This window comes from Mirounga leonina, unplaced genomic scaffold (assembly GCF_011800145.1).
Source record: "Mirounga leonina isolate KUSES-001 unplaced genomic scaffold, KU_Mleo_1.0 Mir_154, whole genome shotgun sequence".
NCBI lineage: Eukaryota > Metazoa > Chordata > Mammalia > Carnivora > Phocidae > Mirounga > Mirounga leonina.
Genome location: NW_023270389.1, coordinates 39139621 through 39159604, shown reverse-complemented (window position 1 = coordinate 39159604; position 19984 = coordinate 39139621). Strand labels below are relative to the sequence as shown.

The 19984-nt window shown below is 44.1% G+C and overlaps 1 protein-coding gene across 2 annotated transcripts in view; it reads left to right on the top strand.

The window, feature by feature from the left end:
* Positions 1 to 17145: 17145 nt before the first annotated feature.
* Positions 17146 to 19984, top strand: part of PTPN14 (protein tyrosine phosphatase non-receptor type 14) — a 183934-nt gene continuing 181095 nt past the window's right edge. The window contains exon 1 of one of the 2 annotated variants that reach the window (XM_035010548.1): positions 17146 to 17712. The gene's annotated coding sequence lies outside the window, so the exon portion shown is untranslated. The remainder of the gene's footprint in view (positions 17713 to 19984) is intronic. The other variant, XM_035010547.1, reaches the window with a different exon arrangement.

Sequence of the window (19984 nt, the reverse complement as noted above, 5' to 3'; positions counted from 1 at the left end):
AAACCATTCTTTTCTTTTGTATTTGTAAACCATTATTTGTATTTTACCTATAGAATGCTTCAGTACTTACACGGACTTCTGTACTGGTGTTTGGAGATTGAAAGATGGTTTATGATTGACAGGTCCATAAAAATTCAGATGCACGGTTAACCGTAGTTCTAGAACCACAGGGAGTCCCCCTCTTGTGTGGTTCCTAGAGCACTGGCCCAAACCATCAAAAGAGGAGCTTTGCAGAAAGGAATAAATGCAGCAGAAGGCTTGTTTCTGAAAAATCAAAGAATCACACAGTTTTAGAGTTAAAAGAGACTTTAGGCCAATTCCCCTTAATGTATAATCTGGGAAACAAGGACCTCTAAGTGAACTGTAGAGTCAGATGGCCAGTTTTCAGCTTGTAATGATGTCACTCATGTCTGACCTCAAGCTCTGATCCTAAATTCTGTGTGTGTGTAACTTTGGGTAAATAGTGAATGCCTCCTTAGAACCAATACTGAGGCACATAATATAAATGAGTCCACGGTTCTAGCCTTGGTGATTTACCTTGAGTGAGAAATAATCCCCAAATATATTTATTTCATAACTTGGGAATTTTCATATTAGGTTTTCTCCAAAGTGAGGCCCTGCTGAGCCACTCTGATGAAATCCCATGTTTCATACCAAAAAAAAAAAAAATGTCACTTTCTCCCCTTACAAACCCTTGCTGAGACACTGGTGAGCTCACCATGTGTCATGTAGTGAGACCAGAGCCATGTGTTCCAACAGCCCAGGCACAGCTCCCACCAGCTGGGGGGGGGGGGGGGGGGGGGTTGTACATGAATCACAAATCACAATTTTTTGTAACTCACTTATTTCTGTGCATTTTTGAGGAAATTGGTAGTTTTGTGGCCATGTATTAATATTTACTTTCTTGGTAACAGATTTTGGTTAAGAAATGACTAATTATCCATAAATACAAGACATTTTCTCAAATTATTTCTCTAGAGTACTTGCTTTCCACACTGGCTTTGCTGATTGCAAATCAGTAAAAATGAGAATTCAGTCATATATATAAAACATTCATAAAGATGTAAGTAACTTTACAGAACAGCTATTATATAGATTAAAAATTTTTGTTCCTTATTACAGCATTGGTTTTTTTTTTCCTTTGTATGATTTTCAAATCCTAGGAGTTCTGCAGTTAGAATCCTTCCATGGCCTTCATTTACAATTTGTACAGCAAAGTGCTATTTTAGCCAGAAATGGTATTTCCATGCTCCTACTAAAGGATTGTTTTCTTAAATCCCAGTCCTGTTTTCATGATTTGATGATGCCATAATTTTTTTGAATTTTTATGCCAAGTCTCATTTAATCTGAACGCTTCTCTTTTAAATTAAAGAATATAGGAAAATGTGGTAATAATCTTCTTTCAAGAAAACAAGCTACTGAACATTCTCCCCATATTCTATTATTTAAAAAACCCACACCATCCATTTTGATCAAAAAGTATGTATTCATTCAAAATGCTGTTATTAGTCATAGGAAGGTATCTAAAGATGACAACAAAGACCTGTTTCTGTCTAAATATGGAACATGTCTTACTCAGCTGTGTATTATCAGCACTTAGCAAACAGTAGGGGATTATTAAATATTTCTGAAATAATGTTAAGATCAACTATGTACACTGAAAATAATTAGTATAGTTAATCTGTATTTGGTCTATAAGAAATAGATTAAATTTAACATAAATACAATCATAAATGTTTATAAGGAGCTTGTAGAAAAACTGGGTAGAAAAGAGGCTCTCTTTAATTGGGAAAAATATCACAAAAAGAGTCCATTGACTTTATAGAACATATGGAGCTGGCTTGGCAGATGGGTAGGAGTAGGTGGTTCCTGGCAAGCAGAAGGGCCCCACAAGTCCATCTTCCTGCTTCTTGTCAGAAGAGAATAAGATGTACACACTAAGTGTTTCTCTCTGTTTTTAAATAAGGCTCATGTAGTTATGACACTTGGTCTCTATTTATATGTGCATGCTTGCTGAGCTTTTCTCCTCCTTCCTGGACAAGTCTACTATGATTAACTTATCAGCTATTTTAATGGAATAATTCCAGCGGAAACAAATGGTTGACAAAACTGAATTGATAGGATTGAGTAGTTATTTTGGTGCCCTATACAGAGCTTACCTAAGGATTCAGGTCTCCTGACTTCAAATCCAGATCATAGACCATGGGGTGTGTGCATCAGAAAAGTTATGTATAAATTTAATAAAATTTAAAAATTAAAATCAACAGTCGTGTTCACCTTTTAAAGGAGCCTGGGGTTATACTTATGGTTCTAAGTATGGTTATACTTAGAAATTCCTTCTACCTGATCTAAAACAAATGTGTTTTCTAAGTTTGAAAAATTTTTTAAAGATTTTATTTTTTATTTGAGAGAGAGAGAGAGAACATGGGCACACGAGCAGGGGCAGGGGGCGGTGGGGGGCATAGGGAGGAGAAGCAGGCTCCCCGCTGAGCAAAGAGACCAACATGGGGCTTGATCCCAGGACCCTGGGATCATGACCTGGGCGGAAGGCAGTTGCCCAACCATAAGTTTGAAATTTTTATATTGTCTTTCTCCAAAGTAAGGTACCTTTGAACTTACTCTGATAAGTCCAAATCTCAAATATCGTGCAAATGAAAATTTCATTTTCTCCCCTATATTGTTAAGTTTTGCACAGATTTTTCTAGACTTAAAAAAGAAAATCTTGTGTATGTCTCACCCAAAATATAGGATGACTCACAGTCAACATTTTGTAGTCGCTAATGCTTAGCCTTGGCTTTTTCTTGCACTTAAGGGAAAGAAAAAAATATATTCAAAACACATAAAATGTTTGTTTGTATCAGTATAAAATTAAAGTGATTATCTCCAGGGAATATTAAAATGGAAATGGGATGTGAAAACAGATAATCCACCTTTTAACTAAATACTTCAATATTGTTTGAAATGAGAACACATTTAAAAAAATATATATTAATAAACTTCTAATTATTATTAGGTTTTTAACTTCATTATTTCATATTTATATAAAATTAACCAGAATTGTGTGACAAACCCCCATATAGTCATTAGTCAGCTTTAACAATCATCAACTCATTGACAATCTTGTTTTATATATATTCCTATTCATTTCCCACCTCTGTCTTTTTTGGAAACAAAATCCAGATATAACATTTACCTATAAATATTTCAATATATATTTCTACAAGAAGGACACTCTTTATTTTTAACATAAAGACTATACCAGTTAGCATATCTCAAATATTTTACAATAATTCCTTAATATCTATTCAGTGTTCAAATGTCCTCATAAAAGGCATAAACAGCTTTTTTTTTAGAGTTTATTTAAATTAGGATACAAATAACGTCACATGTTGTGATAGTTGATACATCTACATCTTTTAAGTCTCTTTTAATCTATAGTTTATTCCTATTTCTTTCCCTTATCGCTGAAAGGTATTCATTTAAAAAAATTTTTTTTAAAGATTTTATTTATTTATTTCACAGAGAGAGACACAGCGAGAGATGGAACACAAGTAGGGGGAGCAGGAGAGGGAGAAGCAGGCTTCCCGCTAAGCAGGGAGCCCGATGCGGGGTTCGATGCGGGGCTCGATCCCAGGACCCTGGGATCATGACCTGAGCCGAAGGCAGACACTTAACGACTGAGCCAACCCGGTGCCCCAGAAAATATTTTCTTCTAGGGGCATTTGGGTGGGTCATTTGGTTAGGCAAATGACCCTTGATTTTGGCTCAGGTCTCAATCTCAGGGTGGTGAGATCAAACCCTGTGTCAGGCTCTGTGCTGAGTATGGAGCCTGCTTAAGATTCTCTCTCTTCCTCTGCCCCGCCCCCTCCACTAGCTTCTAGAGTTTTCCACATCTTACATTTTGCTGATTGCATCTCTAAGGTCTGTTCAAACATATTCCTGGGCTCTTGGGGGTTTTTTTTGTTTGTTTTTGTTTTTGTTTTTGTTTTTTTTGTATTTGACAGCTATTAGCTGAATCTATTAAAGAGGTTTGGTCAGATTCAGGTTATTTTTCTCAAGAAAAATAGTAATAGTTTAATGTCTCTTTTTGTGATGTTAGCAACTACTGAAGCCTGTGCCTAGATTCTTACTTCATCCGAGGTGGCAAATGATAATACTCTTAATCTTATCATCCCTTCTGTTTATTTTCTAGGATATTTCCATAATGAAAAAACCCTTCTCATCTGCTACTTGATTACCAGTGGTATAATTTCTTAGGAAAGACAAGCTGGTTTATTTGTATCCCTCCATTTAACATTTTTCAAAATAATGAGTTGGTTTTAGTGGTGACGAACTAATTTTTTTCTATTATCATTTGACAAACTTAGAATTAAACACAGTTGAAATGTTACACATAATTGCCATTATTATCCTTATTGACACTAAAATTTACCCATCATTAGTCACTGAGAATCTCTTCAAGGTGGTTCCTCTTTTTTTTTTTTAAGATTTATTTATTTGAGAGAGAGTGCGCACATGAGTGCATGAGTGCAGGGGCGCATGAACAAGAGGAGGGGCAGAGGGAGAGGGAGAGAATCCTGAAGGAGGCTCCCTACCTAGCATGGAACCCCATGTGGGGCTGGATCCCAAGACCCCGAGATCATGACCCAAGCTGAAATCAGGAGTTGGGCGCTCGACTTACTGAACCACCCAGGCGCCCTGCCCCTAGTGTTCTTTTGATAGCTTTCTTTTTTTTTTTTTTTTAAAGATTTTATTTATTTATTTGAGAGAGAGAGAGAATGAGAGAGAGCACATGAGAGGGGGGAGGGCCAGAGGGAGAAGCAGACTCCCTGCCGAGCAGGGAGCCCGATGCGGGACTCGATCCAGGGACTCACTCCAGGATCATGACCTGAGCCGAAGGCAGTCGCTTAACCAACTGAGCCACCCAGGCGCCCATTTTTGATAGCTTTCTTGTATGTTTCTTTCCTCAGACCTGGAGTCCACCATTTCTCTAAGGATCCAGGTTCCATTTAGTGGGAAATACCTGGAATGAAGTATTTTTTTTAGTGGGATGGATAATTTGACCCAATTGTCTTTCAACAAACCCTGGTTGGGATTAAAACACAAGATATAGAGTGAAAAGAGACTAGGGTTTGAATCCCATCACTTCCCAGCTTGGTGATCTTGGAAAATGTACAGGGCTCTAATGTGGAGCAAGACAGCAGAGCGGCCTAGGATGGACACACAGCTGCACTCTATTCTCTCTGGAAGAGATGCTGCAAGCAAGGATGGACTTGAGAGCTGTTCTCAGTGACTAGCCCTGGAAATTCTTGGGATAGATAGAGGTTGATTCTGTCAACTGGCAGGGAAACTAGGAGGGCCTAGGGTCATAAATAGGGACCAGGGTTGGGGGAAAATGTTTTAGTTCTGCCCTTTCCTCATCCCTGTATTGCGCTAGGCAGGTTTCCCCCTTCCTCTTGGTACTTACTGCAGGGCCAGGATATCAGAGGACAGGCCAGAAGCAGTGGGTAACTAAGGTAGAGCTCTGACCTGATATGGTTATAAGCAGAAGACCCCAAGTGTAGACAGTTTGACCAGTCCCTGAGAAAACCCTCTGCACACACACATATTCCTGCTCTCACCCTCCTGTGGGCATCCACTTGTATTACAGAGTGGCTGTCTCCAATAAGAGATTATTCAGAGGTTCTGTGGAGACCAGGTGAGCACAATACCACGTGTCTCCCGCAAAGGCCCACGACCACAAATATACACACACCAATTCACCTGGAGAAGCACAATCTTGCTAGACATCTGCCCGTCTTCATGGGTGCAGTTTATGAATCAAGGCAGCTCAAGGCTCCGAAGGAACAAGGCTGAACTCAGACAGCAGATTCTGAGAACTGTAAATTTGGAGAACAACAAACTGAACAACTTATGCCAGAGAAAGCAGAGCTCATGGAAAACAGAAACAGAAGTTAAAGCCAGAATAATAAATATACTTGAAGAGATGAGAGAATTTACTGGGAACAGAAAGTGAGAACAAGCAGCTGAATACAGGAATTAGAATTATTAAGAATGTGGGTGCCGGGCGCCTGGATGGCTCAGTTGGTTAAGCGACTGCCTTCGGCTCAGGTCATGATCCTGGAGTCCCGGGATCGAGTCCCGCATCGGGCTCCCTGCTCGGCAGGGAGTCTGCTTCTCCCTCTGACCCTCCTCCCTCTCATGCTCTCTGTCTCTCATTCTCTCTCCCTCAAATAAATAAATAAAATCTTAAAAAGAAAAAAAAAAGAATGTGGGTGCCTGGGTGGTTCGGTTGGTTAAGCATCTGCCTTCGGCTCAAGTCATGATTCAGGGTCCTGGGATTGAGCCCCACATCAGGCTCCCTGCTTAGTGGGGAGTCTGCTTCTCCCTGTCCCTCTGCCCCTCCCCCCCACTTGTGTGTGCTCTCTCTCTCTGATGCTCTCTCTCTCAAATAAATAAATAAAATCTTTTAAAAAATTATTAAGAATGAATTCTGCCAGACAGGGAAAGATAGTACTGCACAATATCATTTGTATGTAGAATCTAAAAAAAAAGTTAAACTAGTAGAAACGGAGAGTAGAACAGTGGTTGCCAGTGGCCGGGGTCTGAGGAAAATAGGGAGAGTTTGGTAAAAGGGTATGAAATTTCAGTTATAAGACGAATAAGGTCTGAGAATCTAATGTATAAAATAGTGACTATAGTTGATAACAGTGTATTGTATAATTGGAATTTGCTAAGAGAGTAGAACTAAAAATGTTCTCTCACACACACACAAAAGTAAGTATGCGATCAGGGAAATCCAAATCAAAACCTCAATGAGATACCACCTCACACCAGTCAGAATGGCAAAAATTAATAAGTCAGGAAATGACAGATGTTGGCAGGGATGCAGAGAAAGGGGAACCCTCCTACACTGTTGGTGGGAATGCAAGCTGGTGCAGCCACTCTGGAAAACAGTATGGAGGTTCCTCAAAAAGTTGAAAATAGAGCTACCATATGATCCAGCAATTGCACTACTGGGTATTTACCCCAAAGATACAAATGCAGGGATCCGAAGGGGTACGTGCACCCCGATGTTTATAGCAGCAATGTCCACAATAGCCAAACTGTGGAAAGAGCCAAGATGTCCATCAACAGATGAATGGATAAAGAAGAGGTGGTATATATATACAATGGAATATTATGCATCCATCAAAAGGAATGAGATCTTGCCATTTGCAACGACGTGGATGGAACTGGACGGTGTTATGCTGAGCGAAATAAGTCAATCAGAGAAAGACATGTATCATATGACCTCACTGATATGAGGAATTCTTAATCTCAGGAAACAAACTGAGGGTTGCTGGAGTGGGGGGTGGGGTGGGAGGGATGGGGTGGCTGGGTGATAGACATTGGGGAGGGTATGTGCTATGGTGAGAGCTGTGAATTGTGCAAGACTATTGAATCACAGATCTGTACCTCTGAAACAAATAATGCAATATATGTTGAAAAAAAAAAAAAAGAAGAAGATAGCAGGAGGGGAAGAATGAAGGGGGGGAAATCGGAGGGGGAGATGAACCATGAGAGACAATGGACTGTGAAAAACAAACTGAGGGTTCTAGAGGGGAGGGGGATGGGAGGATGGGTTAGCCTGGTGATTAAAGAGGGCACGTTCTGCATGGAGCACTGGGTGTTATGCACAAACAATGAATCATGGAACACTACATCAAAAACTAATTATGTAATGAACGGTGATTAACGTAACAATAAAAAAATTTTTAAAAAGTAAGTATGCGAGATGATAGATGTATTAGCTGAATGCACATATATATCAGATCATCACATTGTACCCTTGAAATATCTTACAATTTTATTTGTCAATTATACCTCAAGAAAGCTGAAAAAATAAAGTTAAACTTTAAAGAGTCCTATAATTATGGAATAAAGAATTCAATGGATTGTTTAAATAATAAAAGTATCAAATAAATATTTGAGCTGGGGGATGAGGCCACAGAATTTTCGCAGGAGGCATTGGGAAAGGATAGGGTAAAGAATGGGAAGGAAAGAGAAAAGAAATTTGGGGAATCAGACAAGTGTCAAAGTCCATTTGTTAGGGACACCAGAAGAACAAAAGGAAATGGAAGGAGGCCAATAGTTCAAGCAATAATGACCAAGAATTTTCTAATGTCACACGGCTAGTGAATGACAAAGCCAGGAGGTCAGCCCAGATAAGCAAGCTGAAGTATGTACCCTGGACGACTATTTACTGCCTTGGGTCTACTACGTCAGATGCCAGTCTGGAGACTGGAAACATCTGGAGGAGTAGAGTTTATGGTGGGAGTGGGGGTGGGGGGGTGGGGTGGACAGCAAGTGCAAAGATCCTGAGGTGGGAGCGTACTCGGCATGTTCAAGGAATGGCAGAATGCCAGTATCTTGCTTGGGAGTGGAGTGAGCCAGGGAAGAGTAGTTGGAAATTAGATGAGAGAGGTAGCCAATGGCTAGATCATTTGGGTCTTCATCTGTCGCTAGAAATTCGGGTTCTCTTTCACCACTTGAAAACTTTGTCTTTGCGAACTCTGCTAAATCAGGGGTGCCAACCATGGAGGGAAGCCCAGTGTGTGCCCTCTTATGTTAGTAAATTCTTTCTAGCCCCTACAACTTAGTATGTTAGAAGACACCTCTGCCTTCTGGTTGAGCAGAAGACACCTCAAAATCGAGCTTCCTAGGCAATTGCCTTCTGCCTGCTGGCCACAGGAAGTATCTTTTGATCCACAGTGGTCATTCTAAACCAGTCCTCTAATTGCCCTTGTCCAGGTCCGTGGGAATTACTCAGAAATGTTTGAAGTCCCAGAGCCAGGCCCACTCTGAGTCACCCCTTAGTCTAGGGGAGGTGGCCAGGAAGCAGCCAGGTCCTAGGGGAGGGCTTGATTTAGTGCTGTTGGATTCTCTTACACAGCCCTGCCCATACGCGTACGTAACCCTATCTCACCCCTGCAGGCTGAGGTGCCCATGTTCTTTAGAAAGGCATCCTAAACACGACCCGATCCTTCCCTCCCCCAGAGAAGTTTGTTCCTTTTCGCTAATCACAGCAGAAGGTTCCTTTCCCGTCCTATACCTCTCCGAGGGGGTGCTGGCTGTAGCTTCCCATGTCAGAAACCAATGCCCCGTGTTCTTGTTTTACTTTTCAGTCATCTCTGGATTTGCAGTCTGTCCAGGAGGCTGTCCATTCCTCACCTCCCTCAATCTGGTAGTTCAGTTTGCATTATTACTTGTTGACAATGTCATCTGGGTGTTGAAATTACATTTAAAAAATAAGCCCAGAACTAAGGAGATGTGGGGGGAAAAATAAACTAATGAATTGCCACCTATGGGGCTTTATTTAGATTTGTCATCTAGGACTCCCAGAAGGAGAAAAGCCAGTGGCCCAGAAGAGGGTAGCCCAGCTTCCTCCCATTGGATACAGTTTGGGAGGTTTTGTGTAGCTAGAAATACTAGCAAATGTAGACAATGTCACAAAGAGAGCCATATCTGGACTGGCCCCTGTATTCTGAACACCATAATTATGAGAAGGTCAAGACAGGCCCCCTAGCTCCAAATATTTTTCTTCTGAGGATGGTGGGAAAGGAGTGAAAAATGTACATCATGTAGAGGGGAGTCTATAGACGTTTTTTACTCAGAAATGTCCTGGCTGACTTGACATCCCATAATAGTGTGCCTAACCAACACTTTATCTCCCATCAACAATAATTTTAAGATTGCACTCAGAATTTTTCTATCCCAGTTATTCTTAGCCACCTGGCACCTAGTCCCACTATCACACCACAAAATGGCAACAGGCAGATATTTTGGAGAAGATTAAATGGGGATAATTATAGCTATCATGTACCTGCCCTCATGCAGCTCAGGGAGGGTGTTGATGGCTCCTTGGCCAGCCATGGCAAATTCTATAGCAGTGTACCTTCCTAAGAGCTGGGCAAGGTAGGGATATACACAGGATGAAAAAATGTTCAGTTCATGGATGGGATATTCATAACTAACTATTCTTAGAAATTAGGGTATTTCTGACTTTTTGAGATTGCTGTCATGAGCAGAAATGACTCCTCCACACTCCCAGAAAGTGTGACCTCATGCCAGTCAAAAGCAACCTCTTGTGTGCTAGAAGGACCATGGACCCGACTTGCAACTTGCTGGACCTCATGAGGCTAGGAGGTGAGAACATTAACTCTAGGCATCTCAGGAGCCAATGGAACAAACAGTAGCAAGGTATTAATGTTCTTTGAAAGAATCTGCTGTCTGATCTAACAGCACTTCCATTTCCCCTTTTGCTGTATACACTCAGGTGTATATACCTGGGAAAGGAAGGATTTGAAATAATTGTAGACAAAGACTCTGGCTATGTGTCTTCTCATTAGCACAATTTAATATCAGCCAGGTAGAGCTGTCCCCTGGTAAATCACTGTCGTGGAAACTTAGAACACACTCTATCCTGACGTTTTTATTACCCCTGCTTTTACCATCCCATCCAATTTCAGCCACCACCTAACCCCAGTCCTGACATACAGTGGTATTTGATAAACTTTGCAGCAACACGATGGATGAAAATGAACACGAACTTCAGAAGGAGAAATGAGGAGGTGTAAATCTTGGTTCTACCATTCACTTAGGCACTTACTGTCTTAGTACATGTCTAAGTACAAGGTACATAATGTTGTGAGGTCTCAATTTATTTCTCTGTGAAGCAACAACAAACAGTAACCTGAGTGTATTAGTCTGCCCAGGCCGCCATAACAAAGTACTACAGACTATGGGGCTTAAACAACAGGTAGTGATTTTCTTACAGTTCTGGAGGCTGGAAGTCCATGGTTAAGGTGCTGGCAGAGTTAATTTCTGGGGAGATCTTTCTCCTTGCTCTCTTTCTTGCTATGTTCTCACATGGCCCTTCTTCTATGCCTGCATAGAGAGAGAGGAACTCTGTTGTCTTTCCCTCCGGTTAGAAGGATACTGGTCCTATTGGATTAGGGCCTCACCCTTATGACCTCATTTAACCTTAAATATCTCCATAAAGGTCTTACTTACAAATATGGTCATATTGGGGGTTAGGACTTCAACATATGAATTTTGGAGGAACACAATTCAGTTTATAATACTCAAACACTGTCACAAGGATTACTTCAGATTATATATTCACGGGACCTAGTCTACCTAGAGCATAGCAAATGCTCAGTGGATATTGGTTCCCTTACCTTCTACCCTAGGTCATTTCCCTCCCTAGTGGGTCACTTTCTTCTCTACACATGGGGAGCCAGGTTTGCTTTGCATAGATGGTGTAGATAGTTACAGAGTAAACAGACGGATTCCTAAGACTTCAGTTTGGTAAAAAAAATTTCTCCGTTCCCTTACTGGTGTGGTTTCCCCATTGTGGGCCCCCCTCTCTTCCAGCCATTCTCTCCTTTCTGGGAACTGTTCTTCCCACACAAAGGGCTGGGTCCAACCACAGCAGCCTGGTCCTTCTCCAAGATCCTGGGTTGACAACTCAACTCAAGCCATGTTCTTTCTCTTGAGAATTTGGATTTGAGATCCAGTCCCTGCTGAAGGAGAGAAAACCAGCCTGCAGAAGTAGAATGAGGTTAATGATAATATTGATAGGTAACATACTGAGAGCTCAGTGTATATCAGGTACTGTTCTAAGAATTTTTCACATATTGACTAATTTAACCATTGCTACAACTCTACAAAGTAGGTATGTTTGTCATTTCCCCTTTTTGAGGAAATTCAGGTGAGAGTTATTTGCCCAGGGTCACATAGCTATTAAGCCTGGATATGGGCAAAAGTTGAGGATAGTACCCCCAGACAGAGGGAGAAAAGCAGAGTACCCTCATGGTTCTTTGGTCCCACCCCTCTTTCTCATGGATTCCATGACATGTTTCAGCATCCTGCCAATATATTCCTTTTTTGCTTGAACAATCTGAAGTGGGGTTTTGTTCTTAAACTGAGGGAGCTTATACTAAGACAGTTGACCTTGCCTACTAGATCTGCTGCACTCAACATTAGAGTATGTTTTTAAGATTAAAAACCATATGTAAGTGACTATGAAAAATGTTTTCTTCTTTAAATGACTCTATTCTATTATAAAGTTTAAAATTGTTTAAATCACAATGACGAAGCTCTCCTAGAAGAGATTGCAGGAGCAGTAAAAGCCTCCTTTTCCACCTAACACAATTTGGAGCAATAAGGCTTGGGTAAGCTTTTCATTAGCAGCACGCTGCACAGAGGTTGCGGTGATTTGATGTGTGCGTGTATATGCCAGTGTGTAGGGAGATAAGCTATGTGTTTCCTATCAAGCCTGAAAAGCTGGAAGATAATATTAGGGCTGGGGGAGGTGGGGAAAGTCAGCAAGCTGAGTCAGGTGAATATGATCAGGAAGCTTGGACCTTTAAAACATGATTCAAAGGGTTTGCAAGCCCAGATGAAATTAGTAGAGGAGGATAATGAATACATTTCTTTTAAATCTTGCTGAAAGTACCAATTATGCATGTGAATTACTCTTTCCAGAGTGTACTTGATAAGTATAAATATACACTGCTATTGTATAGACTTTTTAAAGAGAAACCAACTGGCTGAATCTTGTGCATTTTCATTGCAAAAACTAGGGATCTGCCTCAAGTGAATCTGCCTGACGTCCAGATAGCTAACTGAGATCACTGCCCATGTGGTCAACTGTAGTTACCAGAGGAGCTGGCAAAGTGTCTCAGGAGGACATATTCATCTTTCTCCTTCCAGCCTGAAAAAAATACAACATAAAAATGTTTGACATTCTTTCCAGAAGGAAGTAACAAGGCAATAATTCACTTGTGGCTTAGGTTGACAGGCATGGGAATGGGGGCCCTTTCTTCTTTGGCTCAGGTCAGGGAGTTGTCCGTCCCTTTGGGAAGCAGAGAGCCTTCTCCTGAGAAGTGGGTAAAGGAAAGAGAAATAAAATGGAGAAGAAATGACCACAAGGCTCAGTGGCCAGAGAGGAGGGTGCGGCAGGAATGACAGCGTGAGACATTAGGACAGATGATGAACTGGAGAAGTATGTAACATAAAAGGGTGCAGGTATGGAGAGCCTCCAAAAGAGCCTGGAGAGCAAATCCAAATAAACGTTTGGCACTTTCATCTAATCTATACTTCCACAAAAGTCTCTCATTATTTTATCAATATTTGAGAAGAATGTGACTTACTGGCTTAGTCGACCTGGGGAAAGGCTGGGCTGTGGCCGCTTCTCTCCCCCTCAAAGATGCACCAGGAGGGAAGAAGGGCTCAGTCGCCTGTTTCAGAAATGATTTTTCTAAAGCAGGTACCATGAAACAATTTCTAAAGGGAGAACTTGTAATACCATGGTCACCACATGGTACAACTCTAGAGGACGCCATTCACACTCCAGACTATTCTAGCTCATGGAGTGGCATTGTGTACTTTAAATCTTGCCGAAAGTACCAATTATGCATGTGAATTACTCTTTCTAGAGTGTGGCTATACACAATAGCTCTGCAGAATCATGTAGCTTGAAAAAAATCACTAGATAACAAGAAGTTCATATCACAATTTGCTAATTTGTTCTCATTAACAAGGAGCTCTGGATGTATGCTACGATTAAAGCACTCTTACATTTGGTTCTCCCAAAGTGTTCTCTTTCTTTCCTTCTCTGTTGCTTAATGTCTTTGTAGGTGTTAATGAGCTAGGCTTATTTTATTACATTTTTGCTGTTAAGTCAGTGGTTCTGAGTTAGAGGGGGCCAGGATAACAGAATTACTTGGGAAATGTTTTCAAAATAGACCTGTCCAATACATCAACAGGAGAATGGATAAGCAAATTGTTATATGTATACACACACACACACACACACACTGTAATTCTGTTTATATGAAGTTTGAGAACTAGCAAAACTACTGGTAGAAGTTAGCTTGGCAAGCTGATACTGACTGAAAAGTCACAGGAGGGAAATTTTTGTGCTGATGGACATTTTCTATATCTTGAACTGGGTGGTGGTCATATGGATGTATATGAAAAAAATCATCAAGTGGTGTGTACACTTAGGATTGTGCTTTTGATTGAATGTGAATTATGTCTCAATAAAATACTGTCTAAAAAAATGATAGATACACATATACAGATACCAACCAAAGCCTCCACCCTAGACTCAGGGACTAAGATGAGTAAGATATGGGGAGTAGGGGATACAGAGAGCATGTGTATTTTTAAAAAGCTCCCCATTATTCTTTCCCACTATTATTGTAAGCTTTCAAATATTCTATTAGGAATTGGTATTAGAGAAAGGATAAAAACAAATACACAAATAATATATACGATTTTAACATTTGTAGAAGGTCCCTAAAGATCATTAGTTTTCCTAAAAAGGTCTGCTCACTTTTGGTGAACTTGTTTTGTTTTGCTTTCAAGTGATTTCAGTGTTTCTGAAGGTATAAAATTAATAAATTAGTATGAGGAATATATTGAAGGTGAGAGGAATCATGAAGGCCCATGAAATTCTGCCTGTATTTATAGTTTGAGTCAGGCTTAGGACAGTTGAAGTATTTTGGGGGCTATCTAATATTGACAAGTTCCTAAAACTGCAAAGTTATAAAGTCAATCTGCAGTGATGTGTTTGGGACCCAGGCCATCAACCATCCTGTTCCCTCTGACGCACATTAAGGAGACTTGAGTGTGATGTAGACTTAGGAAATTTTTTTTTCAGTTTTTTTGAAAGTAGCTTGTGACTAGTTTTTATATATTTATTTAGAGAATGAAAGGCTTTCTTCACTTCGCATTGGACGTCCTATTTAAAAAATGTAACTTGTAGTATTGCTTTTCTGCGATCTATTCTAAAGAAAGAGAAAAGCGGCTGGTCAGATGTACTTTATATGGGCTTTTATTTTTTATTTTTATTTTTTGTTATATGGGCTTTTAAATTGATAGTGTGTGTGTGTGTTTTTTTTAATTTAGAAGTAAAATTATTTAAATTAAAATGAGGCCACAGACTTAGTGCTAAATCTTGGTGTGTTTGTGTGTGTTTTGTTTTGGCCATGGAACACTCAGCAGCATTCCCAACATTCATTTTGATTCCAAAGGCAGAGTGAAAACAGTCCTCTCCCCAAGACATCCTGGCTTTATCACTGAGCTTCCTCCATAGGCATGCCATCTGCCTGGAGGAGTATACGTTCATTCAAGTTCAGACCCAGGAAAGACCTCAGAGATGAAGCAATTCAACCAAACTCTGACCTCCATGTCACACTCCACTTAAAAAATAAACTTAGGCCTAGGGGTGAAGTGGCTTGTTCAGGGTCATGTGGCTGGTCAGAGGCAGAACCAGAATTGTATGGCTACATGCAAACTTTACTCTTCTAACACCCCAACTGTCTCGGCATGCTGTGCTTGGAGTTCAATATCACAGAGTGACAATACACCAATGCCACATCTTTTCCTCTAAGGCCCCAAAGGCCTCTCATCTGTATTCCTGTGAGAGCCTGCAGGTATTTCCTTATTTATGATTTTAATCCTATTTTGGTCAAATTTTGAAGAATTTAAGAGCTTGTGTTTTGGGGCCAGAGTAGGATCTATTATCCTATTATTTCACAAGCTGTGGGACCCTTGGTAAGACAGGTGATTTCTTCAGTCCTCACTTTTCTCATCTAGGAAATGGGATAATAATACAAGTGCACATAAAAAGTGCTTTCAATGCTTCCCGGAACACAGTAAAGCATTCGGCACTTTTTTTTTTTTTTTTTGGAAATCCAGCAAGTCCATACTGAAGCTATCCAGCTATGTCCTTGAAAGTTTGAGAAACTGACGTTTAATTCTCTGCAGCCTCTTCCTTCCATCCCTGTGGGGCCTTCTCGACTTCTTTATTGTTCTGGAGGTTGGCAGATACTTGGAGAAGTCAGAGTCACCACAAACTGGTACATGATGGGCACAACAGGTTTTGCTTTTTGGTTCCCAGTTCTCTTCCCCAAGAGATCCGATTTTTGTATGAGTTGTGAGACACCGAAGTCATTTGGAACATCTTCTGTGACAATGATTCAAGGACCTTCTTCAACCTAATAAAGGTCGAAAGAACTGGGTTGTCAGACCCCAGACTGGGTTGTCGGTTGGATAACAGACCCATAAGGCATGTTTTTGGCCACGCGAAGGACCACGGAGAAATAGAAAATATTAGGAAAACGATTTTACAGCTACAGAAACCAAGGCTTTCTGGGGCTGGGATACTCCTCAATCATCCCTTCGGTCACGGGCAGGGCAGGTCCTAAACCCAGGTTCCCTCGTCTGGCTGGGTGCTTTTTCCAGCACGCAGCTGCGCCGCCCTAACTCCACCTCTGAAAGTGCTAAGGAAGTTCCCTCCCAGTGCCCACCCAGGCAGGGTGGAGCGAGGCTGCGGCACGGAAAGAACCGGGGAAACGACATCTTCCAGCTCCTAGCACACAGAAACTGCTTTTGCGATCGCGGGCGCTGGGGGAGTCCTGGGGGGTGGGGTTAAGAACCCCAGATCCAGGACGCAGAGACTCCTGGTGTCCCGGAGGGAGAACCCTGGGATTGCCTTCTCGGGGAAGTCACCTTACTTTCTCCTGGGCTGTCTCCCCTCCGTACAGTGGCTGCCTGGGGTCGTCCGGCTCCGAGGGTTTCCCCCAAATGAGACGGACTGTCCCTGCCCACGGCCGGAGCGGGCCAGTCGCGGCCTCTGCCCTGCCCCTGCGGTTTTCGAAGTGGGATTTTTTTCCTTCCCGCCCCCCTCCCTGCCCCCGCCGGGGGCGGCGCTAGGTCGTGCCGGCTGTGGTCGCTTTTCCTCCTCCACTCCCACGTCTCTGACTCCAGGGAGTTTCACCCGTCCTCCCTCCTCAGCCCTCACCTTTAAACATTTCCCAAAGCCCCTGCACCGAAAGTGCGCGACTTCTCCCGGGCCTGTACACGGAGCTCCTGCCGCCCGGCATTCCTCGGATTCCAGCGCTGTGACGTCCCCAAGGCCGGCGCGCCTCCAGCCCGGGAGCTCGGGCTCCAAGTTTCGGCGCTCCCCCGCGCAGACGCCCCCCCGGCCCCCTCCCCCCCGCCGCTCCCCGGCCGCCCAGCCGCGCGCGCCTCCCGGGCGCATTCCTCCCCGCCCCCGGCCGCGCGCCCCGAGCTCCCTCCGCCTCCGGCCCCCCGCGCCGCCGCCCGGCCCGGGGGTGGGGGAGCCGCGGCCGCCGGCGCCTGCTCCGTCCCCTCCCATCGCACGGCCCCTTCCTCCCTCCTCTCCCGGCCGCTCGCATTTCCTGCCGCCCGGGCTCTCGCGGCCCGGGAAAGTTCTGCCCAACTTTTTCTCCCCCAGGCGAGCGGGCGCGGCGGGCGCAGTCCCGGGGCAGGTTGCCGCGCGGCTTCTCGCTCCGCTGCCGGCCCTCCCGGCTCAGGTCCTCGGGGAGCCGCAGACACCCAGTGGCCGCGGGCGGCCCCTCCCCTCCCAGCGCACCCATCCTCCCGGGCCTCCTGGCCCCGGCCCCCCTCCGGCGGGACAACCCCGTGCTGAGGTGGTTCTCCTTTTCTCCTTGTCGGTGCGCCGGGATCGCAGCGGAAACCTCCCTCCCCTTTCGCCTCCTCCGGCTCCTTCCCTCCGCCCCTCCTCCGCCAGCCACTGGAATCAATTCCTTAGGGAATTGGGGCTCCGCCGCCGCCGCGGAGGACAGGCTTTCCGCGCGGGACTCCAGGGCACCGACGGGGCCATGTAAGCAGGTAAGCGCCGTCTGCGGCGGGGAAGTCGGGCGGGAGGTTGGGGGCCGCCTCGGCGCTCCGGGCGCCCGGTCGAGGACTGGGGCCAACGCTGGCAGCGCCAGCTTGCGATCGGCGGCCCGGGACGCTGGCAGAGCGGCGGGGGCGCGAGGTGGCCGGGCCGCGGGCGCTCTCGGTCCCGGTGGGAGCTGCTCGACGTGAAGCGCACGTCCTATTTGGCTGGTTAAGGTGGAAGGTGAGCGCTGTCCGGAGAGTTTGCGGAGAAACCCACCCCGCGCCCCCTCCTCCCGGTTCCCCCTGCTCTTGGGGAACTGAGCGAGGGCCTGGAAAGGGCAGCTGGAGATACCCAAGCGGTGAGGGCAGAGGAGGAGAGAACAGACGTTGCTGCTGTTCCAGCGGGAGAGGAACGCTGCTCCCCGACACCCCTCTTCCCACCGCCTCCCTGGGGGGACAGGATCTTGGGAAGGAGAGAAGTTCTTATGCCCTCCCACTAGGCCCCAGCCATGCCACCAGACTTCTGGCCTTCTTGGCCCTACTTGGGTGGTCGGGCTGGCTCATAGGGAAAACCTGTGACCGCATAATTTCAGAACAGATCTCCACCTCAGACTTTCAGAGTTCTGAGTATTAACGAGTTCTGAGGGTGTTGTTAATACGCCCCTCCTTTCTCCCTGGCATGATCCCTAAATCTGGGTTTTGAATACTTGTATAAGCGGGTTTTACACCTTTTTGAGGGAGTAGTGAGGTAGCGGCGCCCCTACCTAGCATTCCCTTCCACTTCCTTCAGTTCCTGTCACCCCCCAACCCCAACCCCACGTACAATTCAAGGAGATCGTGGGGTTTGCGCTTCAGTCTGTCCAGGAACTGGCTGTTGCAGGCTCTTTGTGAAGGTGAGGAATCTCTAGACTGCAGGCTGAATATACGGTTACAGGGTTCCACGAATGTGTTAATTTCTTAAACTGGATTGGTTCACCCATTCATTCAACAAACCTGGTATTGAGCTTCTACTCTGTGCTAGGAAAACAGGATACAAAGACACTTAAACAAGCTCTAACTGCAGCCTCCTGGAGGAAACCCACAGGCTGATCATGAATTACAGCATAGTGAGGGAGAAGTGCTATGAGAGGCAGGGAAGGCTTGGTTCTGGAGGTGAGGGGTAAGGTGTGCCCTGAGTTTATAGGGCTAAGGGAGTGCTTACCTGCAGGAGTGATTAGGAGAGTGCATTCCAAGTAGAAGAAACAGCTTGTGCAAAATGAGAGTCATCCAAAAAAAAAAAAAAAAGCTCAAAAAGCTAGCTATTTGGGGTATGATAGATCAATGATAGATACCAGAAATTAAGCTAGAAGCATATTACCCGCTTATGAGCACCAGGTGTTTCCAGAGGAGTACAGGTCTCTTTTTGGACACACCTCCATGCCTGATGCTGTTTCTACAAGCAGCAGTTGTGTGACCATCTAAATTTTAATTGGCACTAATTGGCCCATGCCTGTTTTCATTAGAATGCACTTGATTCCCTTTGAAAGAGGCACTTGACAGCAGTTGGCCATAATACTGCAGCATTCCAGAACCTCGCATTAAAGTTGCTTATCTTTTGGTGACGGGGTTAAAAGCTTGTGCCGTGGAAATGATAGCCTTAGTGAGTGGGAGCTGCACAGCGTGATGCTCCTTTGCCTAATCCACATGGGTGGCCACGATGTGCAGAACGAGTCCACGGACGGGTCAGTGTGTTTGTTACTGTTTTTTCTACGTTTAAACCTCGTTATTGCTTTCGTAAGGTTGTGAGGATTACTTTTCCTCCCTCTGAAACTTGATAAAAACAGAATCTCTTGTTGTAGGCTGATGGTCCAGGATTCAGCAGATCCCGCCTAGAGAGGTTCCTTATCAGGCAGAAGCTTTCTGTATGTGGGTTGCCTTTCAAGGGTGCCTCTTCCCCAGGCTGAAGTGGGATTGTAGTAGTATTCACAGTGGCTGAGTCCTGGCTGAGGTGGCAGAGGTCCAGCCTCCGTGAGCTTCAGGCCAGTACATGGGAGCAGAAAAAGTACAATGTGTGGTGTTTATCTAAGCCCCTACACAAACACCTTCTCTTATCTCAAGAACAACCCCTTGACAGGAGTTTTATTGGAGGTATAGGCCCTGCATGAGAGGCATGGCTCAAGGGAAGCTGGTTCTGCTAATCCCCCTGCTTACCCAGCTTCCATCATTGGCTTAAACAGTTATTATTCACACTTTAGTTATTCAGGTTTGTGCATACTGTGTGGGCCGGACAGCTGTCATGGGA